The 21,587-nt window shown below is 37.0% G+C and overlaps 1 long non-coding RNA gene across 1 annotated transcript; it reads left to right on the plus strand.

Moving 5' to 3' along the window:
- Positions 1-2,305: 2,305 nt before the first annotated feature.
- On the plus strand, positions 2,306-3,686 carry LOC113280863. The gene is made up of 3 exons (XR_003325832.1): positions 2,306-2,456; positions 2,775-3,031; positions 3,633-3,686. It is a non-coding gene; the product is annotated as an uncharacterized LOC113280863 (long non-coding RNA).
- The last annotated feature ends 17,901 nt before the right edge of the window (positions 3,687-21,587 follow it).

Here is a 21,587-nt window from a genome sequence, read left to right on the forward strand (position 1 = left end):
ACGTCATTTACTTGAAACATGTAAGTACCAGTAAAGCTTCCATATTTAGTTTGGTGAAGTGGAGAATTTCTTCAGGAATTAGGTGTTACAGATTTTGTGCAAATAACTCAAGTCGAGAAGAAGGTAGCTGATGTACCCTCTTACTGAGACTTTGATGCATGTAACTGACCTCATAGATGCTGATTCGGTAATTAAAGACTGGGAGTCCCCTGAGCTGGTCCATCTAGTATATGCTTTATCCTCACAGAACAGCAATGTAAAATGTGAATATCTTCTGGAAGTTCTTGATGAAATGTGGGATAATTATTTTGGATTGAAAGCGAACAGTTGCTGCACTTCAAAACAGAATGAGAGGTATAACCTATTCGAGTCAACATTCATAAAAAGCATCATGGATATTCCCTGGGTAGTATCTAGTATGGATCAGGAGCTTCACTATCCCAAAGATCTATTCCATGATTGTGACACAGTCCGGTCTATACTGGGAGCTTCTGTGCCATATGTTCGACCTCAGGTTAGTTTGTTCGCGTTAAATTCTATTTGATGATCTCTGTTAAAGTTTTCCTTTTTGAAACTTGGTAGTTATTCTTAATTGCCTCACACTCTGGGTTTTTCTTCATTCCTTTGACTCATTACGTAATATGTTTTACCTTTTGATGCTAAGACATTTGCGTGCGACTTCTTCCTCTCCCATGTTATAGTGATCACATGAATCGGTGTGAAGTTGATACCTGTCACTTTTCCAGTAGTTCTAGTGCTGGTTGAAATCAGTTTCATATGCACCTTTTATCTACTTTGTAAACTTAGGTTTCACGTACATCATTGATGCATCTAGCCTGTTTTCCTGATCCTCTTTGAAGAAGAGTTTCAGATTCTCTGTTTTCGTTTCATTTAATTTAAGGTATTTGTGAGTTGAGGCTAAGCAACATATGCAAGCCCTGCATGTGTCTGCATGTCTCATGCTGTCATTTCATTGAGTTTGTACCAAAAAGAGATACATGTACCAACAATTCTAGGCCTTATCTTGATTTATATGATGTGGACTTCAGCCTTAAAATTATTAATCACCTTCAGGGTGTCTACATAAGCGCTTCAGGCTTCAGGCAGGTGTACTAAGCTCCACTGCACTGTTTTGTATTTGACATGAATATGATCCAAGAGATGATATGTTGTATACTCTGATGAGATTGTTCTTACAGATTTTACCCTTGAAATATTTCTGTGAATGCTTTGTTGAAAACAAAATTTAAGATGAACTGGGTCGAATTGATGAAGTTTTCAAAAGTTCAAGCCAAAGAGAAAAAATAGCGATGCAGCTGAATTTTTGCTGATGTCGGTCTGCATAATAGTATATGGTTCAACTGGATTCAGTGCTATCTGGTCTAATATTCTCGTTCAACAGGTGAAAAGCAGAAAATTCGTGAGTGACATGGGTTTTAAGACTCAAGTCACCCTTGATGATGCGCTGGAAGTTCTTGAAATCTGGAGGAGATGTGCGTCACCTTTCAAAACCAGGTATTATACAACTTGTAATATACAAACATGACTGGGTAGATTGCATCAATTTTCAGTCAGAATAAACTTATATTCTTTTTATCGGAATTTGTTTCAGTCAGAATAAACTTCTAGCCTCGTTCTGTTTTTGTCAGCATTTCACGAATGTCCAAGTTTTATTCATTCATTTGGAATGGAATGGATAGCTCAAAGTCAGAATTTGCAGCAGCATTCGGCATGGGACCTTCTATATTTGTTCCACTTGAAAATGTATCTAGGAATGATGATGTGGTGCATGGCATGCTTTTGTCTCAATATGTCGTGTATTGGCATGATCCAACTAATTCTGTGGACCTAGCAAGAAAACTGCTTCTTCAGTCTGGCTCAATGAATACTTTTAATTGTCACTTAAGCAACACATTGGCCCAGGTGTATCATGGGCTTCACGACTTTTTTGTGTATGGATGTAGGGTTTCTCAGATCCCTCCTTTTAGAAGTTACATTCAGATTTTGACGAAGTTATCAGACGTTGCATTGCCTTCACAAGCTGCTAATGCGGTAAGTATTCTTTTTAAAAACAGTTTACTGTTCTGATTTCAGTCTTCAGATCAATCTGACAGTTTGGTTTTTCCATTTATTAATAGGTTTACAAGGTTATTTCAAATTGGGCTGATGATCTAAAATCTGGCTTGTTAAGTCCAGAAGATGTTCTTTACCTGAAAGAGTTTCTTCTGAAATTAGAAAGTACTGTTCTTCCAACTGTACCAGATAAATGGGTTTCACTCCACCCGGCATTTGGTATCGTCTGCTGGTGTGATAACGAGGAACTAAAAGGGCAATTTGAACACACTGATAATATCAGTTTCTTGTACTTCGGTGAGCTTAGTGTTGATGAGAAAGAGATGCTCTCAGAAAAAATTTCTGGGCTTATGCAAAGTATTGGAGTTCCCTCTCTTTCGGAGGTAATAATACTTTTCCTGATAATTTTAAAGATAAGTTACATTTTGCTGATTAGGACCTCAGTTAGGACCTGCCATCTATAAGTCTGTTCCTGAAATGTATTCCCTAAATGTCGGGACGCCTATTGCTGTTGGGTTCGTAGACTGCAGAATTTCAATCAGCTGAGCAAGTGAATTTTAGTTTTTCTTCATATAAGTTCTTATGCATGGTTAGTCTCCATCTCAGCCTGTGTGACTGCAGTTGGTGCATATATCCTAGATAGTCGGTATTGTTATTATATTGATACTAAGTTTCCATTTTAACACATTTCCTTTGCTTAGGTCATAACCCGGGAAGCAATATTTTATGGTGTGGAAGATAACAAGGATAAAGCTTTATTGCTGGACTGGGTTCTTCCTTTTGCACAGCATTATATCTGCAACATGCACCCTGATAAATACTCTCTTCTCAAGCAATCGGGCTTGGAAAACATGAGTCACCTACAAGTGGTTGTGTTGATAAGCTATTTTATAAATATACCTTAAAGGGTAGCAACAGTGCGTCAAGTGGACGTTCAGAGTGCAGTTGTCTTATTCAGGTATGTCGCCTTTTACACCCCTTGAGTTATTTGTTTTTGCTGCTACCTATAACCTGTTGCCGTGGATTATTAGGAACTTATAGTTAGTTGTGTACATGATTTCCGCAATTCACCTGTTTAATACCGGGAAGCTGGTTGGCTGTTTATTGTTGTTTGTTTGGGTTCCTTTGCATTGTCTGTTTGATACTCTTACTTGTGCGAGCTTGTCCGTGAATAGAGCAGAACCAGAATTTTTCGATAATCTGTATAATCTTAAACGCAGTTCATGGGTTCAAGTCTTGTTGGCCGTCTCCAGGGAGACTGCTCACTTTATTAATTAATTGCACTATCCCTTTCAATATTCGGGTATTCTGTTAAGTGGTATGACCCTGCTTTGTCATATGGCAAGTCCTTTATCCTCAGCAATATCTGGCTGTCTGACCGTTTTGTGATATAAGTAGCTGTTGAATGGGAGTTTCATAGGGACAGATTTAAGTGGTGTCGTGGCATGTGCTAGATATGGAAAAAACTGTTGCTAATTTGAGAAATATTTAAGACTTAAATAGTCACTTCCTTTCTTAATCCTTCAAGATTCACATATTCGTACATCTTATTTTTGCAGGGTAATATCTTATATGTGACCCGAGATTCAGATACCCACTCAGTATTCCTGGAGCTTTCTCGCCTATTTTACAATGGAATCCCTGAACTGCACCTTGCTAATTTCCTCCACATGATCACAACCATGGATGAATTAGGTTCCACTAAAGAGCAAACTGAGTTATTCGTTTTAAAATTGTCAGAAGATCCCAAAACTTCCTGACGGTGAACCCATTTGGTGTCTTCATCACCATCCTCTCTGCAAAAAGTCATAGAGGATTCTCCACCAAGTTGTTCCTCAGCTTCTGTCAACAAATAAAGTCAGTCGAAGTCCAAAAGAAAACTAGGATATAATACTAGTTGTCCAGCAGATTGGAAGACTGCGCACGATTTTAACAATTCTGACACCAGTGGGCTCATAACAAGAACCGAATATGTTCCTCTACCAATTGAAAGTTCTCAAAAGGAAGACAAACCTGAAGGCGTGGTCTCATTTTTACAAGATCACGGGATTCCTTTCGGATATAGCGTTGATTGGAACAGCCAATCAGTAGCTAGCCTGACAGTAGGTTTGCAAGAGTCTGTGAGTAAAGGTCTGCCCCGTTCTGGTACTGGAAGGTGTGCTTATACTGCAGGAGTGTTGAACCAGTCTGTCACTGTTAATATTCCTCAGAACCCAGATTTTTTCCCATCAGCATTGAATGAGAGAGATCAGCTATTTATGGCACACCAAATCCAACTAATGCTCAGCGAACTGGGAGACGTGGAGAGATGGCAGCTTTTGACTACTTTACCAACTTGGTTGGCGAGGGAAGTGTTAATTGGGTGAATAAGGAAGCTGAGACTGGATACCCTATGATATTGTTCTTGGTAAAAATGGGGAGAGCAAAGAGTATATAGAAGTTAAAGCAACAACTTCTGCAGCAAAGGACTGGTTCTCAATTTCACCAAGGGAATGGCAATTTGCAGTTGAACAAGGGGACTCTTTCAGTGTTGTGCATGTTGTTTTGTCACATTCAGAGGTCGAAATAATATCATATTTCAGGAATCCGCCCAAGCAATGCCGGCAAGGCATCACTCAGTTAGCTCTTTTGTTCACGAAAGATCCAAAAAATGTGTTATACCAGAAAACGAGAGATAAAAGAGGAAATAGAAAATGAGATAACCTTCTAGTATAACAGGTGAATCATTCCTTTTGATTAAGTATGACAATAGTTGTAAAGATTTTGCTAATTTTTGTTGGCAAAGTGGATTGAAATTCAGTTGAAATTTTAGTTTTAGAATAGAATCTAATCAGATGTACAAAATTTTGAAAAATTGCATTTACACAGACTCTCCTTCAGGTAAGATTTTTTAAGCACTCCTGGCAAAAATGCGTTGAATATCTTCTAGTCTTAAAAGCGTTAGCATGAGCAAATGCGTTGCCCATTGAGTTGCACCCCACAAAGTTTTGGCCCTCATCATGTTCCTTGTCCATAACTAAATGTGCATCTTGCTTGCGCCATAAAAGACCCTAATCCAGCCAGCGTTGAATTCTTTATGTAACATCCCAGTTTCATTTAGGTCTAAGATCTTTGCATCAAGTTATAGGGTTTTAAGTTGCCTGAATTGCCTCAATACCAATCACTTGAACTGCCAAGGGATTGAAGCAACAGGTCAAGCAAAAGTCTGAAACATCTGAACCTGTAAACTGAATCCTGGAATCTAGAATTATAACTAGTTCAGCATAAACATAAAATCATAGAATCAATCAACTACAACTACTTTGCCGTACTCAGCACCATATATTTCCCTTATCATGGAGGCCGCAATGGGTTGCAGATCATCCACAGCCCCACCATCTAATAAACAACTTTCCATAGATTACACTATTAATTATAGACTAGTTACATAATTTTTCAAACTGCAAGGTGTCCAGCAAAAGATGCTCATCTGCCGTAAAATTTACAATAAGCACAAAATTTTAGCTAGAGAGTGAACATAATATGGTACCTACTGATCTCAACTTTCACGTAACTTGACTGCTTCATTGCATTTTAATACAACCATCGAGGGAAGTTCAAAAGTTCAGCTCATGAAGCACTATTCCTAGAACAGGTTCATGCTGAAATTTGTTTTTCTTAGTCTGCTTTTCTTGAATAGCTTCTTGCTCAGATGAAATTTCCGCTTCAGCTTTCCCTATCTCAATATTTACCTCTGAAAGTTCAGTTTCCAGTTCTTCTTTTCTTGTCAGGAGGCCAACATATTTCCCCTGCTTTGCATCCAATACTTGTTCATGACTCTCAATATCTTTATCTACACTGAATGAAGACTTCCAAGGTTCTTAAGTCGACTAAATCCTTTGCGAAGCCACTTAATATTAAATTGTGAAATCTCAGCTTCTCTGATGAAGCCTTCCCATCTCTCCATCATAGCTACACTCAGTTCCGCACCACACACAGTTTCCATAACCGAGATGATCTTCAATAAACTGGTAACACATTTGAGTAACATAGCATCATCGAAGTTGGTGACTTTTCTAGTTGCCATGAGCCCATACTTATCATAGATCTTCTTGTACAAAGTTTTATACTCTTCTGGAATCTTCAAGTTGCCCACAAATTCAAATCCTTCGATTCTCTCTTGAGCGGAAGCGCTTGTACACCCTGTGAGGGAAGGAGTGACATCTACAATAGTGGATACAACAGTTAACAAGGTGGGAGTCAGGAAGATAGAAGAGGATGCATCCCTTGTAGCGTCCATAGGTTCCTTAACAAGCTCAACCACTTCAAGTGGTTCAATTCCCATAGTTTCCTCTTCAGAGCAAGAGGACTAATTTCCTATGTGTATGTCCTGGCCATTCAAGTTGTGCACACTGGTGTCGGGTGTGTCATTCTCATTCTCTTCTGGGATCTTGAAGATGTCCATAGATTGAAATCCTTCCACTCTCTCTTGAACCGAAGAGCTTATAGACACGTTGAGGGAAGGAATAACATCTACAGAAGTCGGATTAGTTAACAAGGTTGAATCAGGAGTTCGGGACTTAGAAAAGGACGTATCCGCTGTAGCATCCACGGGTTGCTCAACCACTTGAAGCGATTCAACTCCTGTAGTGTGCGCTTCAGAACAAGATAATAGATTCTCCATCTGTACACCATTGCCATGTAAGTCCTTGACACTGGTGCAGAGTACATCATTCTCATTCTCTTTTGCCCCGGATTCTTGGTCCGGGAGGATGGGGATGGCAGGGATCATAGATTCTGATGAAGGCAGATGTTCAGGTTCATAGTTACAATTTCCATTTTCTTCTTCAAAGGGGCGAGCTCTTCTATACTTATCTTTCTCTTTTTAGACTGATGGGCAACCTGTAAAATGTGGAACAAGAATCAGATGTCCAAAAACTTGGAAGGGCATAACTACTAAAATTGAAAAGGGTGAGAAACACGGAGAGAAAGGAGAAACGACTACAGTATGTGCAGGACAACATATACATAGGAAGATATATAAAGTATATGTTACCAGAACCTCTGCATCTCTGTCTAGAAACGACTCCGAATCTCCATTTCCATCTCTATCCCTGACAACCTTCTCGCCAATCCTATCTGAACTGATTTGACGTATTTCAATTGGTGTAACCAGGCTCTGTTCACCTTCATCCAAAAGGTCGATGAATGATCCAGCAAGCTGCAAATAGAATAATAAACAAACTTTAAAGGTATTTTAATATGGCAGGTTAAGGCTACGTCTTAAGTAAAGGTATCTGTGGTAATCTTTTATCTTTTAACACGCAACCACGAATTATGCCTGCCAAAGTTTACCCTTGTACAAAGTTATCATTTAGCAAACCTGAGTTTCTTGGAATCTAGCAATTCGAGTTCGGCATTCCAAAACTGCCATGTAACACTAACATCTAACTGCTAAGGTTTGTTCAATATTCCTACAGAAACATGGAAGATTTGATGGACCAAAGAGGCAAAGAGTGAATGGATCATCATAATACAAGTTAATCAATGCTACAAAAATCCATGATGATAACTCTGTTACAACGCATAACAGGTGCAGATTGTGCGACTATAAGGACTCGAGTCAATACCAACACCAAGTGTCTAATACATACACCAAGAACCGTATAGTAACAAACCTATGCATTGTCAGCAATTATTGCCCCAAATTATGATCTAACGAAACTCTGAACAGGAAAATTTATCAAAGCAGCAACTAATTCAGCCCTAACTTGATAAAACTGAACCATAACAAGACCATATCATACTAGAAAACAGTAAATAAAAATAAAACATGCAAAATCTGAGTTCGGAAAAATGACAATGCTATTTTTAATCTTTGTACAGGTGGTGAATCAAGTCTCAGATATTGCTATCCGCATTTATCAGTAGCCCCTGGGTATGTAACATGCAACATACTTGAAATTCAAATGATCATATGCTCGAAATTAGGTGAATCAAACACACAGAAATACAAAACTAAGTGTATTGTCTATCTCACATCATTAGCTAGCATCAAACTTGAGCCTCTTACTTAACATTTTCAAACAAAATTTCAATTTATATCCAGAAATCCCTGATGTAACCTAAGTTTACACATGCTTAGGACAATTACAATAGTACTTACATCTTTTTTAAGAGATGATATGCCCTCGTTCTGGATCTTTCCAGCCAGCACCCTAGTATTCCACCTTAAAATGCGAGGCTTGCTATTCCCTGGTTCACCCTCATTTTTGCTGATGAAGTGTGCAACTTCAGCAAACCAATACTGATCAAATAACAGGATAAGCAATCAATGTCAGTTGTTAATCAGTCATATATTTGGGAATGTCCCCCTCATAAACATTCCGCACAATTAACAAATATATTCAGAATCACTTACCAATATGTAGACGGAACAACCCCTTACTGCTCTATATGGTTTTTTGGTATCTCTTAATGCTTCCATCAAGTTTGAATGGATCAAGTCAGGCCAAGACACTTGATCCATTGCAAAAACATAATCGAGAAACCTACTTGGTAGTGGACTTTCAGTCTTATCAGCAAAGAAAACCGTAACGCAGAGATATAAAACAAGTAGCTTTACGAAATCATCAGGCTTACTTATATCGCCTGCCGCTGCATAAAGTGAATCTCTCCCTATAGATATGTGCTGTAAAACACTAATTGTGCTTCATGAATTTGTGGGTGTCTAAATTCTGCTCCCCCTTTGATCCTCTGTAACCCAAATATGACTGCAAGGTTTTCTGCTGTAGACTGAAATTCCTTACCTTGGTCATCAAATTTGAAAACTTTTTTTACTGGATCAAAAGTATTTAAGATAACCTTCATAGGCTTATGTCTTATTTTCATATCATCCTGACCAGTCTTGCTTCATAAAATGGTTGATAGAAATTCCAGAATGGACAGTTTTTCATGGCTTGCAAATGTTTTGGAAATTTATTAATTCCTGATCTAACACTCTCTGAGATCTTTACTAATTGGTCTAAAGTTGACCTAAAAGTTGCCATTGATGCAAACTAAAAAACTCAAAAATGTTATCTGAAGATCTAACTGCTAACAAGAGAAAACTGGATGGTTGTTGAGTGAAATCTTCTGGGGGTTGTAAGGTTTAAGAGATGTGAAAGAGACGTTTGTCCCAGCAGTGATGATTGGTGACTATATGCCATTGCGTTTTCTGTTTATAGTCAGAAACCAAAGACAAGGTTAAAGTAAAAAAAAAAGAGATATGCATAGCAAACAGGAGTGAAGACAAATTAACCAAAATATCGTTAAATAGTAGTAGAAATTGAGCTGGAGATATTTCGACAACTCAAAAACAAATATCAAACTCAAAGCACAACACCCCCACAAAACCCAAACATGTAATAGGTATCAAGTGAGCAATACAAATACCAATTGTGGGTTTACTTAGTATTGCTTCTTCATACTAACTCATTGTCAGGCAAAGAACATAGAATGTGTCCTGACTCAATCCCATCAACAATTACCACTACACAGCCCAATAAACCAAAACTTAAATTGAAAGAAAATCACAAATTTGAAATATCTTGTTAAACTATTCTACACTTACCGACGACCGATGAAACTTACGAGTATACCACCTTAAACAATGAGACCGTACAAGAGGCATCTAACACTAATCATAACCAAACAATTACTGAACCATGAATAAACAGACATTCAATCATGTAGTAAGAAAATGGTAAGTTCTTAAAAACATATAAAATCTCCCAATGCTAAGTAATAAAACCTCATGCCCCTAAATCATAATCATGCCCTAAAGACCACAATTACTAAACAAAAAAGAAAAACCTCAATTATTTGAAACATTTATCTTTAAAAGAATACCCTTTACGTTGTAGAAGTTTACCTTTGATTGTAGGTCTAGCACTTGCTCCTTTTCTTAGTTCTAGGGTTTTAGGGTGAGAGAGAGGGTTTTTTTGCTGTTGATTTTCACATGAAAACACTTTCTACTTCAAAGAGTAAACGGAGAAGAGGGATTGAGATAGAGAGAGAAGAGTAGTGGTGAGTTTTGATTGTAGATTAAGCTCTGTTTCAAAACAAAAACAGAGAGAAAGAAAATAGAAAAATAAGAAATGTTGCAATGTGAAAGAACTGCATAGCACAGACATAGAGGAGAGCAGATCGAAACGGATTGATAGTTATTCTCTTTAACCACAGGGTTTAGACCTGTTGTATCTTCAGGGTTCAGAGTCAGCTGAAAAACGATTCTTACACTAAAACCCCTACTCTGACATGATGTACTAATTTTTGTTTCATTACAAAAAAAAAAAAAATAGTTGTTAACAGAGGTACCCATTCTTCTGGGGAGTATAAAGTTCTGTTAACCTTTGATCCACATACCCCTTAAGTTCTGTTAGGAACGTCGGAATATTTTTTGTTTGTTTTGGTAAGAAATTAAAAGCTCTTTGAGGTTGTACTTGTCATGACTAATAAAGAAGGTAATAATAAATAGAAAAATAAGGAAAGAAGCATATGCAATAAGTAAGATATAAAACCTGGTCAAATTAGAGTATAATCAGATTAATAGGGTATACATAATTTTAAGTGAACACTTTTTAAGAATTAAAGGGATGTTTTAATGGGTAAAGTTACAAAATTACCTTTTTCTATTATAATTCGTAGTACTTGAATCGGTTTTTTCGACTCATTTTCATTTCCTCTTCTCCCTTACCATACCGACTTCTCCCACCACACCTTCATCAAAAACTCGTCGATTCCAAAATTTCTTTGTCGATTAATCTTCAAACATGACAGAAGGCTACAAACACATAGAAAACCTAATTGAGATAACCTTGGAATTGGAAACTTAGTTTGATACAAAGGGAATAAAAAAACCGTTGAAGAAATCATTGACGCTGCTGAGGCCTATTCCTATGCACATGCCAAAAGAAATATGTTTGACATACCAGGTGGCATGGCATACGAGTTGCGCCACTATGGGAAAACAAGGAGCGACAGAGTTTCTATTGACCATTGTTATCCAGAATGCTGGCGATACTCTGAGTATCGATGGGCGCATTATAAATAGTATCGTTGGCGATATTAAGATTATCGACCAGAAGTTATTTTGCAACTGCTATTTCCGCCCTGCTGGTTCCAATATATACGCCCTTGTACTTCTCCAAGTTACTCACACCTACTTCACCAATTTTTCTATCTCTATTCTCAATTTTAAATTTCATCAATGGAGAGATCCAATAAAGAGAAGAGTGTTATTATGAATTGATTTAGATTACAGCAAAATGCATCAACGTAGGTTGCAACAACTTGATGATGAGGAAGACGAAGATGATAAACTAATTGGCACTTTGATGCTTGTACATACATGTCAAATACCTAGAGTTCCATAGCTACAAGAAGTGTTATCAAGAAGGTATATGTATCGAGGGAGAGAATAATACCATCAGAATTTGATGCACGATTATTTTCTTCCTAATTGTGTGTACTCTGGTTAAAATTTTCAAGGTCGATTATGTATGCCTCGTCATCTGGTGAAAAATATTATTGAAGAGCTTTGTCGAGTAGAACCTCAATTTAATTATTAGTTTGATGCACTGAATATTAAAGGTCATAGTCCTGAACAAAAAGTTACATTGGTTTTGAGGATTCTAGGTTATGGCAGACCAGCGAATGCGAACGATAAGTACCTTCATATGGGTAAAACAACTTCATTCACTTACCTTTTATTATTTTGTGGAGTAATGATTAATCATTTTGGTCCAACATATTTACGAAAACTAACCGAGGAGGATGTTAAACAAATATTGATGAAGATTGAGTAACAGGGATTCTCATGAATGCTATGTAGTCTTGATTGTATGCATCAAGTATGGAAAGAATGTCTTGTTTATTAGGTCGGTCACTATAAGGGTCATTATCTTAAACCAAATGTTATCCTTGAAGCTGCCGCTTCTTATGATTATTGGATATGGCACGATTTTTTCGGTCTTTCCGATTCACAAAATGATATTAGTGTTTTGCACATATCACCCTTGTTTGAAGATCTAGAGTATGAAATTTGTCCCCAAGTCCGTTTCACGATCAACAGACATCAGTACATTGATGGGTATTATCTTGCTGATGGTATCTACCAAAATGGTCTACCTTGGTTCAATGCTACCATCATCCTCCTGCATGTGCATTTGGGTTCATACCACCATTTTAATATCGCACAAATGGCATCGAAGAAGGATGTGGAACGTGCTTTTGGAATTTTGAAGAGGCAATTAGCTATCATTTGTGACCCATATCGTGGGTTGAGTCCTCGTGAAATGCACAAGACTATGCTCTCACTTGCATAATTATTCATAACATGGTCATTTAGGAGATCCATCGTGATTCAAAGTGGACTAACTATGAAGATGAAGATTTGAGGCCGGAGATTCAACCAAAAATGGCGGTATAAAATCAAGTCCTTATCCATGAATCAGAAATTAACTTCCATATCACAACCCATAATTCACAACAACCTATTTCGGAACACTTGTCATTTCCCCCCACCCAAAACATTTCTCAGTTTTAATGTCATTGCGATCTCGAGAATCAACGTAGACACAAAAACACTAATCATAACCAAACAATTACTGAACCATGAATAAACAGACATTCAACCAACTGTCTGTTAAAAAAAATTAAAAAAAATTCAATCATGTAGTAAGAAAATGGAAAGTTCTTAAAAACATATAAAATCTCCCAATGCTAAGTAATAAATCCTCATGCCCCTAAATCATAATCATGGCCTAAAGACCACAATTACTGAACAAAAAGAAAAACCCCCAATTATTTGAGACATTTATCTTTAAAAGAATATCCTTTACATCGGATCAAATCTACCTAAACAGTAGAAGTTTACCTTTGTTGTAGGTCTAGCACTTGCTCCTTTTCTTAGTTCTAGGGTTTCACAGTGAGAGAGAGGGTTTTTTTGCTGTTGATTTTCACATGAAAACACTTTGTTCTTCAAAGGGTCAACGGAGAAGAGGTATTGAGTTAGAGAGAAGAGTAGTGGTGAGTTTTGATTGTAGATTAAGCTCTGTTTCAAAACAAAAACAAAGAGAAAGAAAATAGAAAAATAAGAAATGTTGCAATGTGAAATAACTGCATAACACAGACATAGAGGAGAGCAGATAATTATTCTCTTTAACCACAGGGTTTTGACCTGTTGTGTTAATCTATTAAATTATATTAATAATTCAAAATTATAATATGATGACAGAGTACAAAGTAAGTACATAAAAAAAAAACAAATACTACTACTCAAAACATGAGCAAATAGAAAATTAAGGATCGTCAATAAATAAAATATAAAACCTGGCCAAATTCGGGTATAACAAGATTAATCGGGGTATACCTGATTTTAAGTGGACACTTTTTAAGAATTGAGGGGGTGTCCTAATGGGTGAAGTTACAAGACTACACTTTCCCATTGTAATTCTTAGTATCCTAATCAGTTTTTTCAATTCATTTTTATTTCATATTCTCCTCTTCTCTCTTCTCCTTTACCATACCGACTTCTCCCACCACACCTTCATCAAAGACTCGTCGATTCGAAAACTCCATTGTCTATTAATCTTCAAACATGGTCGAAGGCTGCAAACATATAGAAAATTTAATCGAGATGACCTTGGAATTTGAAGCTTAGTTCAATACAAACGGAATAAAAAAAAAGTGTTGAATAAATCACTGACGCTGCTGAGGCCTATCCTATGCACATGCCAAAAGAAACATGTTTGACACACCAGGTGGCATGGCAAACGAGTTGCACCACTATGGGAAAACACAGAGTGGCAGAGTTTCTATCGACCGTTGTTATCCAGAATGCTGGCGATACTCTGAGTATTGATGGCGTCATAGATCCCACTGCGCGTTATAAATAGGATCGCTAGAGATTTTAAGATTATTGACCAGAAATTATTTTGTGACGGCTATTTCCTCCCTACTGGTTCCTATATATACGCCCTTGTACTTATCCAAGTTACTCAGACCTGCTTCAACAATTTCTCTATCTCTATTCTCAATTTTAAATTTCATAATCATCAATGGCGAGATCCAATGAAGAGAGGAGTGTTATCATGAACTGGTTTAGATTACATCAGGAAATGCATCGACGTAAGTTGTAAAAACTTGATGACGAGGAAGATGAAGATGATAAACTAATTGATACTTTGATGCTTGTACATACATGCCAAATACCTAGAGTTTCAGAGATACAAGTACTATAAAGAAGGTATACGTATCGAGGGAGGGAATTTTACCATCAGAAGTTGATGCACGGTTATTTTCTTCCTAATTGTGTGTACTCTGGTTAAAATTTTCAAGGTCAATTCCGTATGCCTCGTCATTTGGTGAAAAAGATTATTGAAAGCTTTGTCGAGTAGAACCTGAATTTGATTATTAATTTGATGCACTGAATATTAAAGGTCATAGTCCTGAACAAAAAGTTACCTCGATTTTGAGGATTCTAGGTTATGGCAGACCAGCTGATGCAAACGATGAGTACCTTCGTATGAGTAAAACAACTTCATTTACTTACCTTTCATTGTTTTGTGGAGTAATGATTAATCATTTTGGTCCAACATATTTACGAAAACTAACCGAGGAGGATGTTAAACAAATATTGATGAAGAATGAGGAAAGGGGATTCCCAGGAATGCTAGGTAGTCTTGAATGTATGCATCAGGTATGGCAAGGATGCCCTGTTTATTGGGTCGGTCAATATAAGGGTCATTATCTTAATTCAATTGTTATCCTTGAAACTGCCGCTTCTTATGATTGTTGGATATGGCACGTTTTTTCGGTCTTCCCGATTCACAAAATGCTACTAGTGTTTTGCACAAGTCGCCTCTGTTTGAAGATATGGAGTATGGATTTATCCCCAAGTCTGTTTCACGATCAACGACCATAAGTACACTGATGGGTATTATCTTGCGGATGGTATCTACAAAAAAATTTCCACCTTGGTTCAATGCTACCTCAGCCTCCAGCCAGTGCATTTGGTCGTTCATACCGCCAATTTAACACCGCCTAAATGGCATCAAGGAAGGATGTGGAACGCGCTTTTGGAATTTTGAAGAGGAAGTAAGTTATCATTTGTGTCATATGTCGTGGGTTGAGTCCTCCTGAAATGCACAAGATATGCTTGATGAGTGCCAAATATTGTATATTTTTATCCCTTTTTGTTGGCATTTTAACTCATCTTTTGTGCATTAATTCTACATTCTATCCCATATTCTGTATTTTCATTGTTTTCAAGAATAAATATTTTTCTTAATTAATTTTGCATTTTTAGGTAATAAATAAAGTTCGGATGAGTCGCGGAGCGAAAAAGAGCAGAAAAGTGGTGAAAAGCCGGAAGAAATTACGCAAGGAAGCCGCGAAGAATGTTATGCACAAGACCAAGAGGCTAGGAATGGGCTTGAAGAGGAAGAATTGTCCTTAAAGAAGATATGTGCTTGGCATACCCAAGGCCCAAAACCCTTACACAAACCCATTTCCACTATCCAAGCCCGTCTCGGATTTCAGCCGTCAGATTGGATCATCTCAGCATCCTACGGTCGCTCCCTTGCTGTCCATCAAAGCTTGATACATCCGCTTCACACCACAGAACCTAACTCCATCTTGCACCGTTCATTTTGATGTATTATACATCTAACGGTGGCTACATGCTCCGTTCTATATAGCCGTTAGATCGATATACCATCTTCACATCCCACGGCTTCGTAGCGCTCCACATCAAATTTGATACACCCGCCTCACACCGAAACAACCCTAGGATATAAAAGTGAAAAAGAAACCCTAATGTATCATTCCTCCTCCCTTTTTCTCTTTCTTTTCCCACTCCTCCATCCACAACAGCCGTACCACCACCTTCTCCACCATGTCCGCCACCACCAACTCTCCACCTGCTCAACCACCGAAAACCCACTCCCTCTAACGTGCCTCTCACTGCCTTTCTATGTTTTCCCCTATTCTAGGGTTTTGAAAATAGAGAAAAAGCATTTATAGACATGGCAGAGAATTAGGTGAAGCTAGAGCTCAAATCAAAGCACGAGAATGGAGCAGGTGAACAAGGAGAAGCATGGGTCGAAGTCAGAGGCGATTTCTTCACGTTTGGTAAGAAAACCTCAACCCTAATTTCAACTGTCCAACTTAGAATTTGGGGATTTTTCGAGGAAAAACCTAATTTATGTTAGGGAAAGCCTAGAGAAGAACAAAGATGGTATGGGTTCGATTGAATTAGGTGAATTAGGTGAAAAATCCTAATTATTTTACTGTTTTCAATTTGGGGATTTTTTGGAAGAACCCTAATTGCATCATTTGGGGGAAAATGTAAATTGGGTATAAATATGAATGTATGGGGTGTGTGATAAGCTATGCTGGAATAGCCAGTGTCACCCAAGAGGACTGGACTAGCCAGTGCCTCAAGGGTCATAATTTCTGTTAATGTTTTAGTTCAATTTGATGCTTTGTTTTATGTTCATGTTCCACTTGCAATTTCAATTACTGTTTATGTTTATCATGTCATCAATTACTGTCAACATGTTCTAGATCATCAGTTGGGGCTTAGATGAAGCCTGAAGACCTTGTTGGGTAGCAAAATCTTAGTGAACACTCTTGTAGGTATAACTGAATTAGGATGTTAGTGTTCTTGGTGATCGAAGTCACCTGTGATTGAGTGTGCTGTAAGAAGACACTCAATGCTAGGGGTGAACTAGAGAATTTAGGGACTTAACCATCCACATTTAACTGAAGTAGGGAAGTAATGAAGTTTAGGGATCAAACATCACCTGTGATTGAGTGTGCCTTAAACAGACACTCAATGCTAGGGGTAATGCTAGTGAATTAAGCTAATTATCTTCCACTAATGCAGCCCTGGACCATAGGCAGGCTTGAACCTTAACCTAGGTCCATTAGGGACAAGATTTTAGTTCACAAGTAACACTGCCTAGATAGGTTAGATGGTGGAATCAAATCCCTAGTGTTCTTTAGTATTTTACCTCATCTTTGTTTACTTCTCTTTCACTGCCTTTGGTTATTTGCTCACTGTCCCTGCCCTTGGCTCACTGCCTTGGTCTTTCTCTTTGCTTCATTTTTATTGCCTCTGTAAATACCATTTTCACTGCCCCTGTAAACACCATCTTATTCATGTTTCATTGCTTTACTCCATTTGTTATGTAACTCACTGTCAAGGGAAACCACAAGCCCAGATCACTTTACTAAGCCCAGTACATTTCTAAAGGATCTAAAGGGTACTCAAAGCACATTGACCACTCAAAATCCCAACAACAAATTAGAACCCAAAATAGCTAGAAACTCCAAACACACCCAGTCTCTGTGGATCGACCCTCATTTGCACACTTGCTACAACGCGCCGTGCACTTGCGGTATCACAATGTAGGCCTTCATTCCATTTCCTTTGCACTGTCCCCGGTCTACCAATGCTCACTTGCATAATTATTAATACCATGGTCATTTAGGAAACTCGTCGTGATTCAGAGTGGACTAACTATGAAGATGAAGATTTGAGGCCGAAGATTCAACCAAAAATAGGTGTCCCTGCAAGGAATTATGCTCAAATGACTAGTTACATTCATAACCAAAATTTGTATGACAGTTTAAGAGATGATCTGAGAGTGAATATTTGGGAAGAGCATGAAAGACAATGATTATTAAGTTATGTAATTTTGTTTAATTATATTAATATAGTTTGCTATAATTATATTTAAGTTAATATGCGAAACTAGGTTATGATGAATATAATGAAGCATGTGGACCATAGACGTCAAATTAGGTCACTGATAATTATGGCATATCATTGTGCTAGCTGAAGCAACAATAATATTTGAACGACTTGGAATGATAAACATGGGTTGATGAGATTGATGGATCAATCATAAACCATTACGTTGATGGGCCAAGAATTTGACAGGAAGTCGTATGAAAATAATTAATGTTGAATGATCAGAGAAGGTTTATCTCGATCAATGTATCATGAGTCAGTCAAATGACTATGAGGGATTATAATATTAATATAATGATCGACTAACGAACCGAATGTTGGATGGACCAACTGAGTATTGATAGCTGGATCAATATAACATATTGCTCAAATATTGATAGTTGAATCAATATTGCTTTGCAGATCAATTGATAGTTGAATCAATAACATATTATTAGTTGACCAAATATTAAATTATTAATTAAATGTTAATTGTTGGATCAACATAAAAATTATTGGTGTTTGAACATGTTAGGAATTATGCTTTGCAGCAGAGCATTAGGTTTAAAACCCTAATTTTGGTAGATGAATAATTTATCAATCGTTGTGCCAATGGATGAGAGGGGACCAGCTATATGTGGTAATGGACCGACCATGTGGTGTCTAGATGCTTGACTGAGCATTCACCAATGTCATTTAACATGAAAAACTTAGGACACTCTTGAGTCTCGGAAACATCTCCAATGAAGCAAACATGTATTTAACCAGAAAATCAAACTTAACATGACAGAAACCTTAACCTTTAAAACTCACTAAGCATAATTGAAGCCTGAACGCTTCAATACTTCCGACAGCCGTATACCTTATGAGAACCTTTTTAGATCGAATAGAGTTCATTTTGGATCTTTAAGATCTATCAGCGTAACGAAGATTAACCATATTTTTTTTATACAACCTACTATCTTTCTGCCTACAACCTCATGAATAGAAAAATTTGACTTAACCAACAAAAATATACTTAAAGAAGGAAATATAAACATTTTACCGTCAAACTCAACAGTTACAACTCTCCATCACATTTGAGATATTTTTTTTATCTCAAACGAATATCATAGATAATTTGGAGCTTCTATATCTTCCTTTATAATGAAGTATACCACAAAGTAACTTAACAAGATGGTTAACATCTCCATATCTAGCGCTATAATGTAGTTGTAGAGAATCTAACATCCCACATTTAACATTCAAGGTGATTAACTCATAACTAAAATGAGTGACACGATGCATAACATAAATACGGTTCGGCATGATTACCTGTGTCCATGGGGGTGAACAATCGTTCTTTTTGAGTTATGAAAATTAAAAACTATTTGGATAATCTATGACTCTCTCTCAAGAATATCACTCAGTCTAGTTTATGTACGTTCCCTCTCTCTCTCTCTTAAAGGGCATTATCAATATTCATATCTTAGCCTGATATTTATAGGTGAAATTCTTATACTACTATACTATAGTGGTTATTGTGTATATCAACATTGTTGTTCTCTTGTCGGAAGTTACGTCCCAAACTTCATGATGTCTTGTTCCCTATATCCTATTTATTATTCGCAACAAAGTGACCGTCTCGACTCGAATCTTGGAGTGTCTTACAAGCTTCACTTGTCGGAACCCACACCATTCTGGTAATCTGATCACTTCACACGTGCTATGTCAGTGGCATCCAATGCTTAGTCTCACCTTTCAAACTTGATTGTGATTTCTTTATTTACTTTCCATGCATCGTGTTTCTAGGTTGATGAGGTAGATATCTCGGTTATTGCATTGGACCCTTTGAAGAAGGCTTGGTGCTTCAAAATTATTTTGTATGGCTTAATTTGACTTCCCAGATGTTGCTATATGTCATTCCCGTATAATTAGTAATGTAAGTCTCTGTCAGATCAAAAAACTCAGCTGAAGTTCTTGATGTTATTTACATACATTTTTTTCTTCTTCGCGTAGTTTTGTTTCTTTTGGTTCTTTAGACGAAGAGGTCAACAAAGGTTTAGTTGATATGTGGATGGAAAGTGAATTTGGGGTACGCACTAGGTAAACCGGTAGGTCGATGGAGTGCACTTTCTTTGCAGGAACATCATTAATCAAAGATCTCAAATTTGAGAATGTATTGTGAATATTCCTATGTTAATGCAAATTTCATGAATTAAGTTATGCTTTTTTGGGTTCTCGAAAATCCTCGGGACGGACAATAGTTTTTGCTTCGTTTATTCGGTCGAAAAACATGTAGACAAAGCAAATTCTTATTAATAGTGACTCAAGGCACTATTTCCACATATTGTACCAGGCCGTTAGTCTTTAGCTGCTGGGATGTTGTCTGGATTACTAATAAAAACCTCTTAAAACATGTACTAACTGCCTAAAAAAAAGAGATATGAAATAAGTATGAGCATTGTGTGCACCTAAATAGTACTCATTCAACCAAAATTTATTCTTTTGCTTCACAAAAGAATAAATCAATTCCACTACAAAAACTAATCTCGGAAATCGTAATTAAATAGATTTTGTTTCACAAAAAAATAAACTTTTTTCGCTTCTAGAAGTCATTTTGGAATTGTATCGCAGAACTAACTTCTGATTGCTTGATTTTTGAAATCCGAAAAGTCTCAAAGTACCTGGACTCAGAACTAGCTAATATAATGCAAATTCTTGAACAACAGGCTGATGAAAAAACATGATTTTTGTTAGAGGGAAAACAAAAAGTGATCCGAAGATAGCAAAAATCGATGTTGACTCACTGATTAGACCGATTTATATAAAAAATTTCAAGTCAAACAAGTTTACCCTTCCGTCATAACTTAACCTATCTAAATTAACCTAAGGTGTAGCTATTGAAAAGGAAATTCAAGGAAACAAAACCGAACTTAAATATTTAAGTCATTATGATCATCAACAATCAAAAATATCGTTAAACCCTAAAACTCGAGTTATTGTTTTTAGTCGGTAATCATACATATTTCGGCATTTATTCCATCGAAAATCGTCCACATGACCATAATGGTAAGAAATACACATATTTTGAACATTTGGAAGATAATGGCTTGTCTAGATGAAAACTAGTGTGTAACGGATTTTGATTCAGAGGAAAAAAAGATAATAAAATATGAGGTTGTTATCTTTTATGTTCGTATCATTTGAATCATGTTTCTTTTTATATGGTTCCATTATCTGCAGACCTTGTTCAAGAGCTCTAGAGTTTACACAACTGTGAACATAGAAAAAATCCCCGGATAGTAAGCATCTTGATCACTATTAGGCACATCATGGTGATATATAGATTTACACATATAGGGATGAAGGTGGAAGAAGAAGAACTGAAGAAAGAAAACATGATTTTCGAGCTAACTTTGATTTTTGTAAGGATGTGACGGGAGTGTGTGATGGGTAAATTTGTCCGAGTTAAAATTTATCCTACGAATCGATCTAGTCAATGAGTCCACTACAATTTTTACCCTCCTTGAATCATGTTTCGCTCTCACTCTAACAAAAATATCAAAAACATTAGTGTATCAGATTAAACTCTCAAAAATTCTTAACATGCCATCCATATAATTAAACAAAAACAAGAAAAAAATACCCCTCTCCCAGATTCGAATGGTAGGGATTAAAAAATGATTTCCTCCTAATTCTAAGGAGGGCGGACCCACCCACGCGAGGAGTTTGTCCTTACCTTGTTTTAACGCGTGGTATATACAGAAATACT

The sequence above is a fragment of the Papaver somniferum genome, chromosome 5 (genome assembly GCF_003573695.1).
Source record: "Papaver somniferum cultivar HN1 chromosome 5, ASM357369v1, whole genome shotgun sequence".
NCBI lineage: Eukaryota > Viridiplantae > Streptophyta > Magnoliopsida > Ranunculales > Papaveraceae > Papaver > Papaver somniferum.